Here is a 21,916-nt window from a genome sequence, read left to right as displayed (position 1 = left end):
AGGACCATACTGATTGTTTGTAACAATGAATCTACAATAATAATAAAAAAAGAAACAAACAAACAAACAGACTTACTTAATAAAATCTATCATTTTGCAGCCCATTTTAAAATATTCTATTATTTTGCATATAAGACAAAATATTTCTGTGAATGTCCTTTTCATGGAAAGATCATTTATAGACTAATGACTATTGGGGTACGGCCGCGCGGTCAGGTTTTGGAACCATGAGTGAATAAAAAAAAAGAGGAGAAGTCGTATCTGTCCTTTATACTTTCTCTCTTTTTCATGATCCACTCCTGATTTTGGCTTCCAAAACTGCATCCAGAAACCTGACCGTGTGGCCGTACCCTTGTCTGGTGTGTCATCAATCAGCTAAATGATTATTCATTTCATCTAACAATCGTTCTGGTACAAATCAGCCTTTTTGATACATTTTAGACTAATGTGTATAAATAGTAGCAATTTAAAACTCTTTACAAAAGTAGATCTACTACAAGTCAGTAGCCTTGACTATACGGTATAAGTACAGTGTATGTGATATGTGCAATCACATCAAACGTTCTGAAACTAACCCGAAAGATCCTTCCAGACTATTGTCTCCTTCATCCACCCACATACACAAATATTTCCTAATACAGTATTTTACGTTGAATGTCGATAAGTGAGGAATGGGATAAGGGGCAGAATATGTCACTATGTCCTTGCACCATGTAATCATCTCCAGGCAGTTATATGACCTGTAGCTAGTATAGCTTTATTTACCCCGCGTTGTCCATGTACTGACCAGTCAAGTGATAGCACAGTGCAAATATCACATAGACATCGGCTCCCTTTGTACTGCAGCTATTATTGCTCAGGGTTTGGATATTTTTCTAAGAAACAAATCAATATTGTCATGAAATAAAATATCAAAGGAAAGCAAATTTTCCAACCAGAGGATGGCGGAGTACTAACCTGCATAAGTAATGTAAAGTGTTTAGTCTTATTTACTTGCAGAAATCACAGAGATATACATTGAATTTCCTTTAGTCCAGTATCTGATAATCCAGTTTCCAACACAAAACTGCATAATGATCTGGAATTAGCCTGTAGACAAGAGTAGTTACGAGTAGAGTTGAGCGAACACCTGGATGTTCGGGTTCGAGAAGTTCGGCCGAACATCCCGGAAATGTTCGGGTTCGGGATCCGAACCCGATCCGAACTTCGTCCCGAACCCGAACCCCATTGAAGTCAATGGGGACCCGAACTTTTCGGCACTAAAAAGGCTGTAAAACAGCCCAGGAAAGAGCTAGAGGGCTGCAAAAGGCAGCAACATGTAGGTAAATCCCCTGCAAACAAATGTGGATAGGGAAATTAATTAAAATAAAAATTAAATAAATAAAAATTAACCAAAATCAATTGGAGAGAGGTTCCATAGCAGAGAATCTGGCTTCCCGTCACCCACCACTGGAACAGTCCATTCTCAGATATTTAGGCCCCGGCACCCAGGCAGAGGAGAGAGGTCCCGTAACAGAGAATCTGTCTTCATGTCAGCAGAGAATTAGTCTGCATGTCATAGCAGAGAATGAGGCTTCACGTCAGCCACCACTGCAACAGTCCATTGGCATATATTTAGGCCCAGCACACACACAGGCAGAGGAGAGAGGTCCCGTAACAGAGAATCTGGCTTCATGTCAGCAGAGAATCAGTCTGCATGTCATAGCAGAGAATCAGGCTTCACGTCAGCCACCACTGCAACAGTCCATTGTCATAAATTTAGGCCCAGCACCCAGGCAGAGGAGAGAGGTCCCGTAACAGAGAATCTGGCTTCATGTCAGCAGAGAATCAGTCTTCATATCATAGCAGAGAATCAGGCTTCACGTCACCCACCACTGTAAGAGTCAATTTTCATAAATTTAGGCCCAGAACCCAGGCAGAGGAGAAAGGTCCCGTAACAGACAATCTGGCTTCATGTCAGCAGAGAATCAGTCTTCATATCATAGCAGAGAATCAGGCTTCACGTCACCCACCACTGTAAGAGTCAATTTTCATAAATTTAGGCCCAGAACCCAGGTAGAGGAGAAAGGTCCCGTAACAGACAATCTGGCTTCATGACAGCAGAGAATCAGTCTGCATGTCATAGCAGAGAATCAGGCTTCACGTCAGCCACCACTGCAACAGTCCATTGTCATAAATTTAGGCCCAGCACCCAGGCAGAGGAGAGAGGTCCCGTAAAAGAGGATCTGGCTTCATGTCAGCAGAGAATCAGTCTGCATGTCATAGCAGAGAATCAGGCTTCACGTCAGCCACCACTGCAACAGTCCATTGTCATAAATTTAGGCCCAGCACCCAGGCAGAGGAGAGAGGTCCCGTAACAGAGGATCTGGCTTCATGTCAGCAGAGAATCAGTCTGCATGTCATAGCAGAGAATCAGGCTTCACGTCAGCCACCACTGCAACAGTCCATTGTCATAAATTTAGGCCCAGCACCCAGGCAGAGGAGAGAGGTCCCGTAACAGACAATCTGGCTTCATGTCAGCAGAGAATTAGTCTGCATGTCATAGCAGAGAATCAGGCTTCATGTCAGCCACCACTGCAACAGTCCATTGGCATATATTTAGGCCTAGCACACAGGCAGAGGAGAGGTTCATTCAACTTTGGGTAGCATCGCAATATAATGGTAAAATGAAAATAAAAATAGGATTGAATGAGGAAGTGCCCTGGAGTCCAATAATATATGGTTATGGGGAGGTAGTTAATGTCTAATCTGGACAAGGGACGGACAGGTCCTGTGGGATCCATGCCTGGTTCATTTTTATGAACGTCAGCTTGTCCACATTGGCTGTAGACAGGCGGCTGCGTTTGTCTGTAATGACGCCCCCTGCCGTGCTGAATACACGTTCAGACAAAACGCTGGCTGCCGGGCAGGCCAACACCTCCAAGGCATAAAAGGCTAGCTCTGGCCACGTGGACAATTTAGAGACCCAGAAGTTGAATGGGGCCGAACCATCAGTCAGTACGTGGAGGGGTGTGCACACGTACTGTTCCACCATGTTAGTGAAATGTTGCCTCCTGCTAACACGTTGCGTATCAGGTGGTGGTGCAGTTAGCTGTGGCGTGTTGACAAAAGTTTTCCACATCTCTGCCATGCTAACCCTGCCCTCAGAGGAGCTGGCCGTGACACAGCTGCCTTGGCGACCTCTTGCTCCTCCTCTGCCTTGGCCTTGGGCTTCCACTTGTTCCCCTGTGACATTTGGGAATGCTCTCAGTAGCGCGTCTACCAACGTGCGCTTGTACTCGCGCATCTTCCTATCACGCTCCAGTGCAGGAAGTAAGGTGGGCACATTGTCTTTGTAGCGTGGATCCAGCAGGGTGGCAACCCAGTAGTCCGCACAGGTTAAAATGTGGGCAACTCTGCTGTCGTTGCGCAGGCACTGCAGCATGTAGTCGCTCATGTGTGCCAGGCTGCCCAGGGGTAAGGACAAGCTGTCCTCTGTGGGAGGCGTATCGTCATCGTCCTGCCTTTCCCCCCAGCCACGCACCAGTGATGGACCCGAGCTGCGTTGGGTGCCACCCCGCTGTGACCATGCTTCATCCTCATCCTCCTCCACCTCCTCCTCATCCTCGTCCTCCTCGTCCTCCAGTAGTGGGCCCTGGCTGGCCACATTTGTACCTGGCCTCTGCTGTTGCAAAAAACCTCCCTCTGAGTCACTTCGAAGAGACTGGCCTGAAAGTGCTAAAAATGACCCCTCTTCCTCATCCTCCTCCTCCTCCTCCTGGGCCACCTCCTGTTCCATCATCGCCCTAAGTGTTTTCTCAAGGAGACATAGAAGTGGTATTGTAACGCTGATAACGGTGTCATCGCCACTGGCCATGTTGGTGGAGTACTCGAAACAGCGCAACAGGGCACACAGGTCTCGCATGGAGGCCCAGTCATTGGTGGTGAAGTGGTGCTGTTCTGTAGTGCGACTGACCCGTGCGTGCTGCAGCTGAAACTCCACTATGGCCTGCTGCTGCTCGCACAGTCTGTCCAGCATGTGCAAGGTGGAGTTCCACCTGGTGGGCACGTCGCATATGAGGCGGTGAGCGGGAAGGCCGAAGTTACGCTGTAGCGCAGACAGGCGAGCAGCGGCAGGATGTGAACGCCGGAAGCGCGAACAGACGGCCCGCACTTTATGCAGCAGCTCTGACATGTCGGGGTAGTTGTGAATGAACTTCTGCACCACCAAATTCAGCACATGCGCCAAGCAAGGGATGTGCGTCAAATTGGCTAGTCCCAGAGCTGCAACGAGATTTCGCCCATTATCACACACCACCAGGCCGGGCTTGAGGCTCACCGGCAGCAACCACTCGTCGGTCTGTTGTTCAATACCCCGCCACAACTCCTGTGCGGTGTGGGGCCTGTCCCCCAAACATATGAGTTTCAGAATGGCCTGCTGACGTTTACCCCGGGCTGTGCTGAAGTTGGTGGTGAAGGTGTGTGGCTGACTGGATGAGCAGGTGGAAGAAGAGGAGGAGGAAGCCGAGAAGGAGGAGGTGGCAACAGGAGGCAAAGAATGTTGCCCTGCGATCCTTGGCGGCGGCAGGACGTGCGCCAAACAGCTCTCCGCCTGGGGCCCAGCTGCCACTACATTTACCCAGTGTGCAGTTAGGGAGATATAGCGTCCCTGGCCGTGCTTACTGGTCCACGTATCTGTGGTTAGGTGGACCTTGCTACAGATGGCGTTGCGCAGTGCACACTTGATTTTATCGGATACTTGGTTGTGCAGGGAAGGCATGGCTCTCTTGGAGAAGTAGTGCCGGCTGGGAACAACATACTGTGGGACAGCAAGCGACATGAGCTGTTTGAAGCTGTCTGTGTCCACCAGCCTAAATGACAGCATTTCATAGGCCAGTAGTTTAGAAATGCTGGCATTCAGGGCCAGGGATCGAGGGTGGCTAGGTGGGAATTTACGCTTTCTATCAAATGTTTGTGAGATGGAGAGCTGAACGCTGGCGTGTGACATGGTTGAGACGCTTGGTGACGGAGGTGGTGGTGGTGGTGTTGGTGGTACATCCCCTGTTTGCTGGGCGGCAGGTGCCAACGTTCCTCCAGAGGCGGAGGAAGAGGCCGAGGCGGCAGCAGCAGAATAGGCCGAGGCGGCAGCAGCAGAAGAGGTAGCAGGGGGAGCCTGAGTGACTTCCTTGGTTTTAAGGTGTTTACTCCACTGCAGTTCATGCTTTGCATGCAGGTGCCTGGTCATGCAGGTTGTGCTCAGGTTCAGAACGTTAATGCCTCGCTTCAGGCTCTGATGGCACAGCGTGCAAACCACTCGGGTCTTGTCGTCAGCACATTGTTTGAAGAAGTGCCATGCCAGGGAACTCCTTGAAGCTGCCTTTGGGGTGCTCGGTCCCAGATGGCGGCGGTCAGTAGCAGGCGGAGTCTCTTGGCGGCGGGTGTTCTGCTTTTGCCCACTGCTCCCTCTTTTGCTACGCTGTTGGCTCGGTCTCACCACTGCCTCTTCCTCCGAACTGTGAAAGTCAGTGGCACGACCTTCATTCCATGTGGGGTCTAGGACCTCATCGTCCCCTGCATCGTCTTCCACCCAGTCTTGATCCCTGACCTCCTGTTCAGTCTGCACACTGCAGAAAGACGCAGCAGTTGGCACCTGTGTTTCGTCATCATCAGAGACATGCTGAGGTGGTATTCCCATGTCCTCATCATCAGGAAACATAAGTGGTTGTGCGTCAGTGCATTCTATGTCTTTCACCGCTGGGGAAGGGCTAGGTGGATGCCCTTGGGAAACCCTGCCAGCGGAGTCTTCAAACAGCATAAGAGACTGCTGCATAACTTGAGGCTGAGACAGTTTCCCTGGTATGCATGGGGGTGATGTGACAGACTGATGGGGTTGGTTTTCAGGCGCCATCTGTGCGCTTTCTGCAGAAGACTGGGTGGGAGATAATGTGAACGTGCTGGATCCACTGTCGGCCACCCAATTGACTAATGCCTGTACCTGCTCAGGCCTTACCATCCTTAGAACGGCATTGGGCCCCACCATATATCGCTGTAAATTCTGGCGGCTACTGGGACCTGAGGTAGTTGGTACACTAGGACGTGTGGATGTGGCAGAACGGCCACGTCCTCTCCCAGCACCAGAGGGTCCACTAACACCACCACGACCATGTCCACGTCCGCGTCCCTTACTAGATGTTTTTCTCATTGTTATGGTTCACCACAACAACAAATATATTATTTGGCCCAATGTATTGTATTCAAATTCAGCGGGATATAAATTTGAGGCCTAGTATTTAGGCGCTGGGTGACCGGTATGGATTTAGTGACAGAATTAGACTTGGAAATGCACAGAAGCGTGTGTGTGAAGTTATTCTGAATGACCCAATGTGCACCTTGAATATTATATACCCTTTTTGGGATAGATTTCAAATAGCTCTGATATAGCAGGAACCACTAAATTATGAAATTGCTAAATTGGGAATTGTACTTCAACCCAGAACAAAAAATGTGCTTTGACGGGCACTAAATAACTTTCCCAGCTACAACAGGACAGCGGTAACGAGAGATTTAGAGGGATTTAAATTTGAGGCCTAGTATTTAGGCGCTGGGTGACAGGTATGGGTTTAGTGACAGAATTAGACTTGGAAATACACAGTAGCGGGTGTGTGTGAAGTTATTCTGAATGACCCAATGTGCACCTTCAATATTATATACCCTTTTTGGGATAGATTTCAAATAGCTCTGATATAGCAGGAACCACTAAATTATGAAATTGCTAAATTGGGAATTGTACTTCAACCCAGAACAAAAAATGTGCTTTGACGGACACTAAATAACTTTCCCAGCTACAACAGGACAGCGGTAACGAGAGATTTAGAGGGATTTAAATTTGAGGCCTAGTATTTAGGCGCTGGGTGACAGGTATGGGTTTAGTGACAGAATTAGACTTGGAAATGCACAGAAGCGTGTGTGTGAAGTTATTCTGAATGACCCTATGTGCACCTTCAATATTATATACCCTTTTAGGGATAGATTTCAAATAGCTCTGATATAGCAGAAACCACTAAATTATGAAATTGCTAAATTGGGAATTGTACTTCAACCCAGAACAAAAAATGTGCTTTGACGGACACTAAATATCTTGCCCAGCAACAACAGTACAGCGGTGGGTAACGAGAGATTTAGAGGGATTTAAATTTGAGGCCTAGTATTTAGGCGCTGGGTCACCGGTATGGATTTAGTGACAGAATTAGACTTGGAAATGCACAGAAGCGTGTGTGTGAAGTTATTCTGAATGACCCTATGTGCACCTTCAATATTATATACCCTTTTAGGGATAGATTTCAAATAGCTCTGATATAGCAGAAACCACTAAATTATGAAATTGCTAAATTGGGAATTGTACTTCAACCCAGAACAAAAAATGTGCTTTGACGGACACTAAATATCTTGCCCAGCAACAACAGTACAGCGGTGGGTAACGAGAGATTTAGAGGGATTTAAATTTGAGGCCTAGTATTTAGGCGCTGGGTCACCGGTATGGATTTAGTGACAGAATTAGACTTGGAAATGCACAGAAGCGTGTGTGTGAAGTTATTCTGAATGACCCTATGTGCACCTTCAATATTATATACCCTTTTAGGGATAGATTTCAAATAGCTCTGATATAGCAGAAACCACTAAATTATGAAATTGCTAAATTGGGAATTGTACTTCAACCCAGAACAAAAAATGTGCTTTGACGGACACTAAATATCTTGCCCAGCAACAACAGTACAGCGGTAACGAGAGATTTAGAGGGATTTAAATTTGAGGCCTAGTATTTAGGCGCTGGGTGACAGGTATGGGTTTAGTGACAGAATTAGACTTGGAAATACACAGTAGCGGGTGTGTGTGAAGTTATTCTGAATGACCCAATGTGCACCTTCAATATTATATACCCTTTTAGGGATAGATTCCAAATAGCTCTGATATAGCAGGAACCACTAAATTATGAAATTGCTAAATTGGGAATTGTACTTCAACCCAGAACAAAAAATGTGCTTTGACGGACACTAAATATCTTGCCCAGCAACAACAGTACAGCGGTAACGAGAGATTTAGAGGGATTTAAATTTGAGGCCTAGTATTTAGGCGCTGGGTGAGAGGTATGGGTTTAGTGACAGAATTAGACTTGGAAATACACAGTAGCGGGTGTGTGTGAAGTTATTCTGAATGACCCAATGTGCACCTTCAATATTATATACCCTTTTAGGGATAGATTCCAAATAGCTCTGATATAGCAGGAACCACTAAATTATGAAATTGCTAAATTGGGAATTGTACTTCAACCCAGAACAAAAAATGTGCTTTGACGGACACTAAATATCTTGCCCAGCAACAACAGTACAGCGGTAACGAGAGATTTAGAGGGATTTAAATTTGAGGCCTAGTATTTAGGCGCTGGGTGACAGGTATGGGTTTAGTGACAGAATTAGACTTGGAAATACACAGTAGCGGGTGTGTGTGAAGTTATTCTGAATGACCCAATGTGCACCTTCAATATTATATACCCTTTTTGGGATAGATTTCAAATAGCTCTGATATAGCAGGAACAACTAAATTATGAAATTGCTAAATTGGGAATTGTATTTCAACCCAGAACAAGAAATGTGCTTGAACGGACACTAAATAACTCGCCCAGCTACAGCACTAGGGACAGATTTAGCTGGATATAAATTTGAGGCCTAGTATTTAGGCGCTGGGTGACCGGTATGGATTTAGTGACAGAATTAGACTGGGATATGGCCAAAAAATAAACAGACTATTGCTGGTTAAATGCACTTGGTGTGACAGCTTCACCCTGATGTAGGCTTTAGCCAAAAAACAACCACACCATTGAGGGTTAAATGCACTTGGTGACAGGCGCAGCTTGCCCCTGATTTTGTATATGGCCAAAAAATGAACAGACTATTGCTGGTTAAATGCACTTGGTGTGACAGCTTCACCCTGATGTAGGCTTTAGCCAAAAAACAACCACACCATTGAGGGTTAAATGCACTTGGTGACAGGCGCAGCTTGCCCCTGATTTTGTATATGGCCAAAAAATGAACAGACTATTGCTGGTTAAATGCACTTGGTGTCACAGCTTCACCCTGATGTAGGCTTTAGCCAAAAAACAACCACACCATTGAGGGTTAAATGCACTTGGTGACAGGCGCAGCTTGCCCCTGATTTTGTATATGGCCAAAAAATGAACAGACTATTGCTGGTTAAATGCACTTGGTGTGACAGCTTCACCCTGATGTAGGCTTTAGCCAAAAAACAACCACACCATTGAGGGTTAAATGCACTTGGTCGCAGCTTGTGCTGGCGCACCACAAGACACAAAATGGCCGCCGATCACCCCAGAAAAATGAGACTGACAAACGGTCTGTGCAGCCTAAAAACAGTGAGCAATTGAGGATCAGCAGCTCAATGATCCACAGCTGCAGATCGATCAGTTAATCAAGTCCTTTGGAGGAGTTAATCTGCCTAATCTCGCCCTACTGTCGCAGCCGCAACCTCTCCCTACGCTAATCAGAGCAGAGTGACGGGCGGCGCTATGTGACTCCAGCTTAAATAGAGGCTGGGTCACATGGTGCTCTGGCCAATCACAGCCATGCCAATAGTAGGCATGGCTGTGATGGCCTCTTGGGGCAAGTAGTATGACGCTTGTTGATTGGCTGCTTTGCAGCCTTTCAAAAAGCGCCAAGAAAGCGTCACAAAAGCGCCAAGAAAGCGACGAACACCGAACCCGAACCCGGACTTTTACGAAAATGTCCGGGTTCGGGTCCGTGTCACGGACACCCCAAAATTCGGTACGAACCCGAACTATACAGTTCGAGTTCGCTCATCCCTAGTTACGAGCCAAAAGCAGTGTGAGCGTGCCACCATAGGGTGCCTCCTTAGAGCCCAGTAATATGGAGGTCTTCTTCCATAGAAGCATACATGTATAAGGCCTAGGCATGCCTCCAGATAAATCAGGGGTATACAAGGTACAGCAGGGCCCGTAGACTCCTAGGGGCTACCACCCAGCCGCCTAATCTACTCAATAAGGGAGTATGGCCAAGTAGTTAGTGACTACAGGTATTTATGGGAGGCTGGTAATGGGCAGGGATTAGGTGAGGGACCATTATGCAGTAAGAATGAGGTGGGGGCAGTAGGGTAGAGAATGTATGGTAGATGCCAGGGAAAGGTAAGGGGTTGGCAGTCAATTTAGATTAAGATTATGAAGGTCAAGCAAGGTCGGGTATTGGGAGCTAAGAGGTAGAGATAAGACAGGTGGGCAGTAAGACATGTATGGGAAAATGGAAAAGTTGGCAGCTATAGAAATGTAAAGGTGGCAAAAATTTTATAGGGCAGATCCAGAGATAAAATGTAGGTGGTGGTTGGCAGTCATCTAGATCTCTAGTTGAGTAAGGGGCAGTTATACAGGGCATGCAGCATGCAGATGGATGAGGATCTATAGAGCAGGTAGTTGGCTCTGGGCACCTGAGACATTATGCTAGGGGTGTGAAGGTTAAGATATTCCCATGGTGGGTATGTCAGGCAAATAATCATCAGCTGGGACAATATAGAGTATGACCTGACACATCCAGGCATTGTCTGACTGGGGTGCCTAGGGCCCACCATTAAAGTTCATTCTGGGGGCCCACTGTACAGCTACATGCAAATATTATCTGCTCGCACATTGGTGGGAAGCAGCAAGACCTTACAAGGGGTCCCTGCAGCGACTTCGACAGGGCAGGTCCCTGGGGAAAGAGGATACTGTCTGGCGTGCTGTGTACCTAGAAGTCATCTTATGCTATTATTTTGTCAGTAATGGCTGGGGGTGCACTAGAGAAGAAGCTTAGGACTCCAATACTATATATCAATATAGTAGCTCTAAATGGCAGCCAGCGTAGGACTAGCCCAGGCTCTGATCCCGTAGTGATCCCCAAAGGTCCAGGAGAAATAATATTTTTGGAGCTGCGTTTTGAGACAATAAATGGCCACTAGGGCCTATTTCTTTGAATCAAAACTTATTAGACTTTATTGATATTTTTCATTATGTCTTAGACATATATTAAAAGTTTTGATCAGTCAGGGCCTGTGTGCTGAGACCCCCACCGATGACTAGAACGAAGAGAGACAAGCACTTGCATTCAGCGTTGGAGTAGCCCACAACGTTGCCAAAGAATTCTCTGGTGGGCCCAGGCTCTGAAACCATAGTGGGCTCCAAAAATCCAGGAGAAAAAATACATTTTTGGACCAGCCTTTGTAGACAATAAATTGCCGCTTTGGTCTTTTTCCTTGAATCAAAACCTACTAGACTTATTGATAATATGGTGGTTAGGGCCCGCCCCAGGAATACATTTCTGTGGTGGGCCCGAGGAACCCCAGTCCAACCTTGATGGTAACAGTTATATTTTAATAATAGACAAAAAAGTCCCACTCGGTATTTTATTGAAAGAAAACTGTATATTCTGAAGAGAAGGTACATGATTAAAAAAAATGAAAACATAATAAAAAAATGTCTGTTACAGTGTCTGTCACCTCCAAAATCAATTTCTGAGTAAGCATACAGCCATGTAGGGTAGGTCCACTGGAACATAACCATACCATTCTTGTTAAAATCTCGTCATCTAATCTGGCGAAAAACTTTTTTTTTCTTTTTTAATGTAACTATGTTTTTCGGTGCACAGTGGATGGGACTGCTCCGTTCGGTGCACCTGGCTTTCCCTGCATCATTACTATCAGCATTAAAATTTCAAGGACTTTTAATTAAACAAGAGGGGGAGGCGCTGGGCGGCCAAGTGATGGTGCACCAAACGGAACAGCCCTGCCCTGGAAACCTTAAGAAGCATTTCTCAGGACTGGAATTTTTTTTAATTAGCGGAAGTGAAGTGGCGAAAAAACTCCACCAAGTTCCATCATTAGCTGCAATATAATAGATATTATTTTTATATTTTATTAGTACAGATGTTTTGGGTAGCGGCAGTACAGGTGGTTTTTTTTATTGTTTATTCTTATTTTAGTTACGTGGAAAGGGGTATTTTAATTGTTATATATTGTTTTATTTTTTTATTATACATTAATGGATAGGAGTGGATAGAAAAATTCAGTATAATCCAATGTAGTGCTTCCATCTGCAGGCCTACATGGAAATATACCTGTAATGGGCCTGGTAGCCTCTTAGACTCCGGCTCATCACCACCAAGGAACAACTTCTCTGATCTTAGTGCAGGGAAGCTGCTCCAGCACTTTTGAGGAAATGGACCACAGTATCTGAGGGGTTAAATGTCTGTAAACAGCATTATCGCTGACCGTAGACATTAGCCCCAGATGTCTGCAGTTTAAACAGCAGAAAGCCGGTGGCTATGGTGCCCACCTAGGGGAGTAGCTATAGGGGGTGCTGAGGTAGCAGTCAGTACCGGGCCCAGGAGCCTGACGGGGCCCAAAGATCCTTGTGCTACATAAGAAGACACCGTTATTGTAGAAAGTGCATGCAGGTCACGTTACACCTCTGGCTGGAGAGAATTTGGCATTGGGAATGGGGGGCCCAAGCTGAACTCTTGCACCAGGGTCCATGAGCCTTTAGCTACGCCCCTGTGCCCACTGCGCTCGCAAGTGGGCACCATTTTTAGAGTCACAACTGTCACAAAGGGGGTAAAACCGATTTTGGAGGTGACAGATTACTTTTAAGATAAACATTATAACACATTCACCACGGAGACACAGAGGGGGTAAATTATCAAGCTCTTCACCAGGAAACAATCCGTGAGGTTGCTACATTTTAAATACCATTTGCACAAATTTTGCTTTGCTGATGTAGATGTCCGTCGTGGATCCGCATTCCTGTTTCCAGTTTTTTCCCACCCAATACAGGCTGACCTGTAGCCAGTGACTATGTAGTAGATGATGGCAGGTTTTCCGGCTCCAGGTCGCTGTCGTTCAGGCTCGCTCTAATTGACAGTTTGTTGAGGCTGAAAATAATGTTTCAATTGGAACATTTCCACCAATGTAACTGCAGAAATCACTTCACCTGCCGATATATTCTAATGAACGTCATCTTTCTTCTACAAGTGAAATCCTGCTGAAATCTTCTATAAGGAAAAGAGCCGGCCATGGGGTGTCTGCATTGCTTCCACTCAGCACGTACAATTAGACCCGTACTAAGTATAGCAGAGGAAATGTATTACGCAGCCAGACAATTTATATTAAACAAATGTGCCTGGGAGACAGAGTCACGTGGAGCCAAAACAAGTGATTCGACACAGAGACGAAGAACCTCCTGGACTAATAGGATTGTATTCACAGCCAAGATGTTTCTTCTTTTTACATCTCCCATATCTCACAGTAAACATTAAAGGGGCTGTCCATGGCAATTAGTTTATGCATAGAACTAAAAGGGTTAAAAAAAAACATTACTCATCTCACCGATCCCTTCCGGTGCTTACTGTGTCCCCACTTCACTTAGACACGTCTGCTCGGCCAATCACTGTTACTAAGTTGTGACCACTTCAACCGACTCTCTAGGCACCCATTTTATATTTTATAAATATACAAATCTCAAAAATATCCTTGCAAAAGAAATAATAATTATCATGAAAAGCACACGAAGAACAGTTGTTCAGCCTAAAAAAAACACACATAGACCTCAGTGGTTAGCACTGGTGCCTTGCAGCGCTGGGGTCCTGGGTTTGAATCCGACCAAGGACAACATCTGCATGGAGTTTGTATGTTCTCCCCATGTTTGCGTGGGTTTCCTCCAGGTACTCCGGTTTCCTCCCACACTCCAAAGACGTACTGATAGGGACCTTAGATTGTGAGCCCCTTGGGGACAGCTTGATGCTAATGTCTGTAAAGCTCTGCGGAATATGTCAGTCCTATATAAGTGCATAAAATAAATAAATACATTGAACAAAAGTGTAGCAACTGAATGCAAATCAACAATAAAAAATTGAATAATCATTGAGGTAATTGACAACTGAAAGGGAGAATAAAAACATTCTTTGTTCCATAACATTTGGTCCATAAATAAATGAATACAATTGGGGCAACACTGGTGCTGTGGCAGTGCCCATCAGTTTGCAAAAAAAAATGTTGTGAAAAATAAAAAGTAATGAGATAATATAAGATGAATGTTCTGTAAAATAAAAACAGCAATTTAGATCTAGTAGGGAAACAAAGACTGATATGGGAAAATGTATTGTCTCATCGTCAGTATGCTAACTACAGAACAAGCACAAGTACTTGCTTATATATGTACTGTATTTGTTTATGTTCTGTGGTTAGCATTACTATGTATTATTACTTGTCCTATAATTTATTTTATCGCACCTCATGGAATCTATTCTCCCTCTGCAGTATATTACACCTAATGCAATTTATGTGTGAAAAGGAAAATTGAAATAAAGATAAAAAGAGGATCCCCCTGCGCTCCTATTAGATTGCTACGTGTCAGTCTACCTGTATAAGGAGAACCTGCTGCTAGGTGTCTGAGAGGGAGCTACCGTTCTCCCTAGTTTAATATATAAGAAGAAATTATATCACCAGTAGGTGATAAAAGACACAAGCGCTGGTGCACAGTAACAATCAGCTAGTCCTTTGAGTTTGCACTATTATCTGGTATCCGTCTGAATCACCAGGTAATGTGCTGCTACGATGGTAAAGGTAATAGTGGTAAAGGTGATTAATCAATGGTTAGTGCTGCTGTGGTCCCTCCCCTCTGTACCTTGCTCGTTCTTCGCTCGTTCTTTACTCCAAACTGATCCCGCCGTTGATGCTGGGCTATGCTCCTTCTTCTGGGTTCCTTTTATGTAGATGTTGGTATCCTTTTGGGATTGCGGCACTGTTCTTATTCTCCTGTTCTTGTTCTCCCGTCAAAACGACAGCGCGGCCCCGGCCGGAAGCACGCGCGGCGTGAGGGAGCTTGGTTCGTTACCCGGGAAACCTGCCTGCGGTGACGTCACCTGGTACAAGAACAGGAGAATAAGAACAGTGCCGCAATCCCAAAAGGATACCAACATCTACATAAAAGGAACCCAGAAGAAGGAGCATAGCCCAGCATCGACGGCGGGATCAGTTTGGAGTAAAGAACGAGCGAAGAACGAGCAAGGTACAGAGGGGAGGGACCACAGCAGCACTAACCATTGATTAATCACCTTTACCACTATTACCTTTACCATCGTAGCAGCACATTACCTGGTGATTCAGACGGATACCAGATAATAGTGCAAACTCAAAGGACTAGCTGATTGTTACTGTGCACCAGCGCTTGTGTCTTTTATCACCTACTGGTGATATAATTTCTTCTTTGAAAATTGAAATAAGCCAGTAGTGGATCAAAGGCCGCTTGATCCAGTTTTAGTTTTACACTAGCAGAAGGCCCCGGCTTCGCACGGGTATATTTCATCTATTTAATTTAATGTTTGTGTGTGTCATTAAAAGATATCAACAGTATCCACTATAACAGTGACATTTACAGCACCCTGCCCCTTTCACAATGACCTTCACAGCGGCCTGCCCCCTTAACAGTAACATCCACAGCGCCCTCCCCTTTAACAGTGACCTCCACAGCAGCCGCGCCTTTATTAGTGACCTCCACAGTACCCTGTTCCCTTAAAATGTGACCTCTACAACACCCCACCCCCTTAACAGTGACCTCTACAGCACCCTGCCCCTTAACACTGACCTCCATAGCGGACCCTCCCCTTAACTGAGACCTCCATAGTTTTCTGTCCACTTGACAGAGACCTCCACAGTGCCCACCCCTTTAACAATAACCTCCAGAGCATCCCGCCCCCTTTAACAGTGACCTCCACAGCGGCCCACCCCTGTAACCCCCTGTAACAGTGACCTCCACATTGGCTGCCCCTTCATTAGTAACCTTAACAGTACTCCATCTCCTTAACAGTGATTTCCACAACACCCCGTCCCCTTAAAAGTGGCCTCTACAGCAATCTACCCCTTAACACTGACCTCCATAGCGGACCGTCCCCTTAACTGTGACCTCCACAGCAGCCTGCCCCTAGGGTGGCCAGAGGTCCGGTTTTAGGCCGGACAGTTCAGCTTTCAGACTCCCTATCCTCCGTCTGGCACAGGGCCTGGACGGACACAGGGATGTCCTTTTGAACAGCTCACTCTTAGACAGCAGCACTGTACTGTCTGAGCATGAGCTGCAGGGAGAAAGTCACCGTCCCTCCCACCCCTGCAGCTGACAGAAGTTGATTTTTACCTTAATTTTTTCAATCCCCGTCGGCTGAGGGGTGGGAGAGGGTGTGGCTTAGCTGGACCTGGGGGCGGGGTTTTTAATTTGATCTTTTGAGGGTGGCCTGAATGGCTACCCTACCTTCCTCTGAACTGTGACCTCGACAGCACTCAGCTCCCTTAACAGTATCATCCACAGCGCCCTGCCCCTTTAAAGCTGACCTACAGCAGTGAAGAAAAATGGCTAGTTTGTTATGGAAACCTGGTGTAAAACTGTGTGTATGTGGAGACTAAGGACCTGAGAGCTTATATAGGCTGATAAGGGTCATGTGACCAGGCTTCTATTGGCTAATGCATTTTTTGGGAATATCTCACGCAGGGATGTCCTTTTAACCACTTCAGCCCCGCTAGGTGAAACCCCCTTCATGACCAGGCCACTTTTTACACTTCGGCACTACACTCCTTTCACCGTTTATCGCTCGGTCATGCAACTTACCACCCAAATGAATTTTACCTCCTTTTCTTCTCACTAATAGAGCTTTCATTTGGTGGTATTTTATTGCTGCTGACATTTTTACTTTTTTTGTTATTAATCAAAATGTAACGATTTTTTTGCAAAAAAATGACATTTTTCACTTTCAGCTGTGAAATTTTGCAAAAAAAATGACATCCATATATAAATTTTTCGCTAAATTTATAGTTCTACATGTCTTTGATAAAAAAAAAAAAAAAATGGTTTCCAAAATGGGGTCACTTGTGGCGTAGTTATACTGCCCTGGCAATTTAGGGGCCCATATGTGTGAGAAGTACTTTGCAATCCAAAATCTGTAAAAAATGACCGGTGAAATCCGAAAGGTGCACTTTGGAATATGCGCCCCTTTGCCCACCTTGGCATCAAAAAAGTGTCACACATCTGGTATCGCCGTACTCAGGAGAAGTTGGGGAATGTGTTTTGGGGTGTCATTTTACATATACCCATGCTGGGTGAGAGAAATATCTTGGCAAACGACAACTTTTCCCATTTTTTTATACAAAGTTGGCATTTGACCAAGATATTTTTCTCACCCAGCATGGGTATATGTAAAATGACACCCCAAAACACATTCCCCAACTTCTCCTGAGTACGGCGATACCAGATGTGTCACACTTTTGCTGCCAAGGTGGGCAAAGGGGCACATATTCCAAAGTGCACCTTTCGGATTTTGCAGGCCATTTTTTACACATTTTGATTGCAAAGTTCTTCTCACACATATGGGCCCCTAAATTGCCAGGGCAGTATAACTACGCCACAAGTGACCCCATTTTGGAAAGAAGACACCCCAAGGTATTCCGTGAGGGGCACTGCGAGTTCCTAGAATTTTTTTTTTTTTGTCACAAGTTAGCGGAAAATGATGATGTTTTTTTTTTTTTTTTTTTTCTTACAAAGTCTCATATTCCACTAACTTGCGACAAAAAATAAAAAATTCTAGGAACTCACCATGCCCCTCACAGAATACCTTGGGGTGTCTTCTTTCCAAAATGGGGTCACTTGTGGCGTAGTTATACTGCCCTGGCAATTTAGGGGCCCATATGTGTGAGAAGTACTTTGCAATCAAAATGTGTAAAAAATGGCCTGCAAAATCCGAAAGGTGCACTTTGGAATATGTGCCCCTTTGCCCACCTTGGCATCAAAAAAGTGTCACACATCTGGTATCGCCGTACTCAGGAGAAGTCGGGGAATGTGTTTTAAGGTGCCATTTTACATATACCCATGCTGGGTGAGAGAAATATGTTGGCAAAAGACAACTTTTCCCATTTTTTTATACAAAGTTGGCATTTGACCAAGATATTTATCTCACCCAGCATGGGTATATGTAAAATGACACCCCAAAACACATTCCCCAACTTCTTCTGAGTACGGCGATACCAGATGTGTCACACTTTTTTGCAGCCTAGATGCGCAAAGGTGCCCAAATTCCTTTAAGGAGGGCATTTTTAGACATTTGGATCCCAGACTTCTTCTCACGCTTTAGGGCCCCTAAAAAGCCAGGGCAGTATAAATACCCCACATGTGACCCCACTTTGGAAAGAAGACACCCCAAGGTATCCAATGAGGGGCCTGGCAAGTTCATAGAAATTTTTTTTTTTTTCGCATAAGTTAGCGGAAATTGATTTTTTTTTGTTTTTTCTCACAAAGTCTCACTTTCCACTAACTTAGGACAAAAATTTAAATCTTTCATGGACTCAATATGCCCCTCAGCAAATACCTTGGGGTGTCTTCTTTCCAAAATGGGGTCAGTTGTGGGGTGTTTGTACTGCCCTGGCATTTGAGGGTCTCCGCAATCATTACATGTATGGCCAGCATTAGGAGTTTCTGCTATTCTCCTTATATTGAGCATACAGGTAATGAGATTTTTTTTCCCGTTCAGCCTCTGGGCTGAAAGAAAAAAAATGAACGGCACAGATTTCTTCATTCGCATCGATCAATGTGGATGAAAAAATCTCTGCCAAAAAAAAAATGGAGGGGAAAGGCGTCTGCCAGGACATAGGAGCTCCGCCCAACATCCATACCCACTTAGCTCGTATGCCCTGGCAAACCAGATTTCTCCATTCGCATCAATCGATGTGGATGAATAAATCATTGCCGGGATTTTTTTTTTAATATATATATATATACAAAGTGTTTGCCAAAGCATAGGAACGCCGCCTCCTCCTCAGCTCGTATGCCTCGGCAAACGTATCTGTCACTGCAGAGGAGAAAATCCCGTCTTGCAGCGCCGCATACACCGACTTGCGTGTAATCTGACAGCAGCGCAATGCTTCTGTCAGAATGCACATCGGTGCTGCAGCTAGTAGATCGGTTGGTCCACCTGGAAGGTAAAAAAAAAAAAAAAAAAAAAGAAAAAACCAGGCCACAACGCAATAATTTTATTAACTTTGGAACAGAACATGTAACTTTAACTTTTGGAACTAAACATTAACCTGTTTGCTTACCTGTTTTTTTTTTTGTTTTTTTACCTTTATAGAACAAACCTCTCCTTCCCCATGGGTCAATGTGCAAAGCGCAAATCGCCCAAAGATGTGGCGAAGTGCGTTATGCACTTTGTCCCATGTGAAAGGAGACGTTTGCAGCAGCAGTGAGTGAATGGGCCCTAATAGCCCTGTGTGCCTGTCCTGGTGAGATGATCCCTATGCTAATAGTGTACCTGTGAGTGGTACTTCCGGAAACACTCTCCAAAGCATAGGGCAGGGTGGTCCGGACAGTCAGGACAGAAATAGCGGGTGTCACGCCTTATTCCACTCCTGCTACAGACACGACATCTTTTTCAGGGTGACTGTTGGGTTGAGGTACCAGGAACGACATTGGGGAAATGTCGCTCGTGTAGACGGCTAACTACACTGGTGGTTGGGGCCACGGAACCTCCTGGATAAAGGAGGTTCTCGATGATCTCTTCCTGAAATTTGAGGAAGGATCCAGTTCTCCCAGCCTTACTGTAGAGAACAAAACTATTGTACAGAGCCAATTGAATTAAATATACAGACACCTTCTTATACCAGCGTCTGGTGCGTCGGGAAACTAAATACGGAGACAACATCTGGTCATTGAAGTCGACCCCTCCCATGTGGAGGTTATAGTCGTGGACTGAGAGGGGCTTTTCAATGACACGGGTTGCTCGCTCAATTAGTATTGTCGTGTCTGCGTGAATGGAGGAGAGCATGTAAACGTCACGCTTGTCTCTCCATTTCACCGCGAGCAGTTCTTCGTTACACAAGGCAGCCCTCTGCCCCCTTGCAAGACGGGTGGTAACGAGCCGTTGGGGGAAGCCCGCGCGACTAGTTCGCGCGGTACCACAGGCGCCAATCAGTTCTAGAAACAAATGCCTAAAGAGGGCCACACTTGTGTAAAAATTGTCCACATAAAGATGGTACCCCTTGCCGAATAAGGGTGACACCAAGTCCCAAACTGTCTTCCCACTGCTCCCCAGGTAGTCAGGGCAACCGACCGGCTCCAGGGTCTGATCTTTTCCCTCATAGACCCGAAATTTGTGGGTATAGCCTGTGGCCCTTTCACAGAGCTTATACAATTTGACCCCATACCGGGCGCGCTTGCTTGGGATGTATTGTTTGAAGCCAAGGCGCCCGGTAAAATGTATCAGGGACTCGTCTATGCAGATGTTTTGCTCTGGGGTATAAATATCTGCAAATTTCTGGTTGAAATGGTCTATGAGGGGCCGAATTTTGTGGAGCCGGTCAAAAGCAGGGTGGCCCCTGGGACGGGAGGCGGTGTTGTCACTAAAGTGCAGGAACCGCAGGATGGCCTCAAAACGTGCCCTGGACATGGCAGCAGAGAACATGGGCATGTGATGAATCGGGTTCGTGGACCAATATGACCGCAATTCATGCTTTTTTGTCAGGCCCATGTTGAGGAGGAGGCCCAGAAAAGTTTTAAGTTCGGAAACTTGGACTGGTTTCCACCGGAAAGGCTGGGCATCAAAGCTTCCCGGGTTAGCGGTGATAAATTGTGTGGCATACCTGTTTGTTTCGGCCACAACTATGTCTAAAAGCTCCGCAGTCAAGAACAGCTCAAAAAATCCCAGGGCCGAACCGATCTGAGCCGTCTCAACCCGAACTCCAGACTGGGCAGTGAAAGGGAAAACTACAGGTGCGGCTGAAGTTGGGGACTGCCAATCAGGGTTTGCCAGCACCTCTGGGATTCTAGGGGCTCTACGGGCACGTCTTTGCGGTGGCTGCGACGGGGTCACTACTGCACGTGCCACCGTACCAGCTTCAACTGCCCTTCTGGTGCTCGCTACTTCACCAGGTTGTACGGCAGTGCTGGTACTAGGTCCAGGAAGGGCTGGGCTGCTGGTGTATGCCTCACCACGTAATCCGACAGCACCAGCCCCACTCTGCTGCTCTTGAAGCGGATCCTGCGCAACCTGCGGTCTAGCGACACGGGGCCGGGTACGCCTGGTGGTATCAGGGACCTCAGCCTCCTCGTCCGAACTTTGGGTCAGAGAGCCACTGCTTTCTACAGGTTCGTATTCTGACCCGCTGGATTCATCAGATGAGGGTTCCCACTCCTCATCCGACTGGGTCAGAAGCCTGTAGGCCTCTTCAGAGGAATACCCCCTGTTTGACATGTGGGCAACTAAATTTAGGGGTATTCCCTGAGACTACCCAAGAAAAAAAAAGCAAGCCTGTCTTACAAAGGGGAGGCTAGCGAAGTACCGGAGGCCGCTGCGGTTGATAAAAAATATCAAAACTGATTTTTTTATCGCCGCAGTGCGTGTAAAGTGAATGTGCAGTGATCAAAAAAAAAATTTTTTTTTGTCACTGCGGTGGGGCGGGTGTGGGCGAACGCACGTGTGGGCGACCGATCAGGCCTGATCGGGCAAACACTGCGTTTTGGGTGGAGGGCGAACTAAAGTGACACTAGTACTATTATAGATCTGACCGTGATCAGTTTTGATCACTTCCAGATACTATAAAAGTACAAATGCTGATTAGCGATACGCTAATCAGCGAATAACGGACTGCGGTGCGGTAGGCTGGGCGCTAACTGATCGCTAACTACCTAACTAAGGGACCTAAACTATACCTAAAACCTAACGGTCAATAACAGTGAAAAAAAAAAGTGACAGTTTGCACTGATCACTTTTTTCTTTTCACTTGTGATTGACAGGGGTGATCAAAGAGGTGATCAAAGGGTTAATTGGGGTTCAGGGGGGTGATCAGGGGCTATAGT

The sequence above is a fragment of the Bufo gargarizans genome, chromosome 8 (genome assembly GCF_014858855.1).
Source record: "Bufo gargarizans isolate SCDJY-AF-19 chromosome 8, ASM1485885v1, whole genome shotgun sequence".
In the NCBI taxonomy this organism is placed as follows: domain Eukaryota; kingdom Metazoa; phylum Chordata; class Amphibia; order Anura; family Bufonidae; genus Bufo; species Bufo gargarizans.
Note: the sequence above shows the minus strand (reverse complement) of the source record.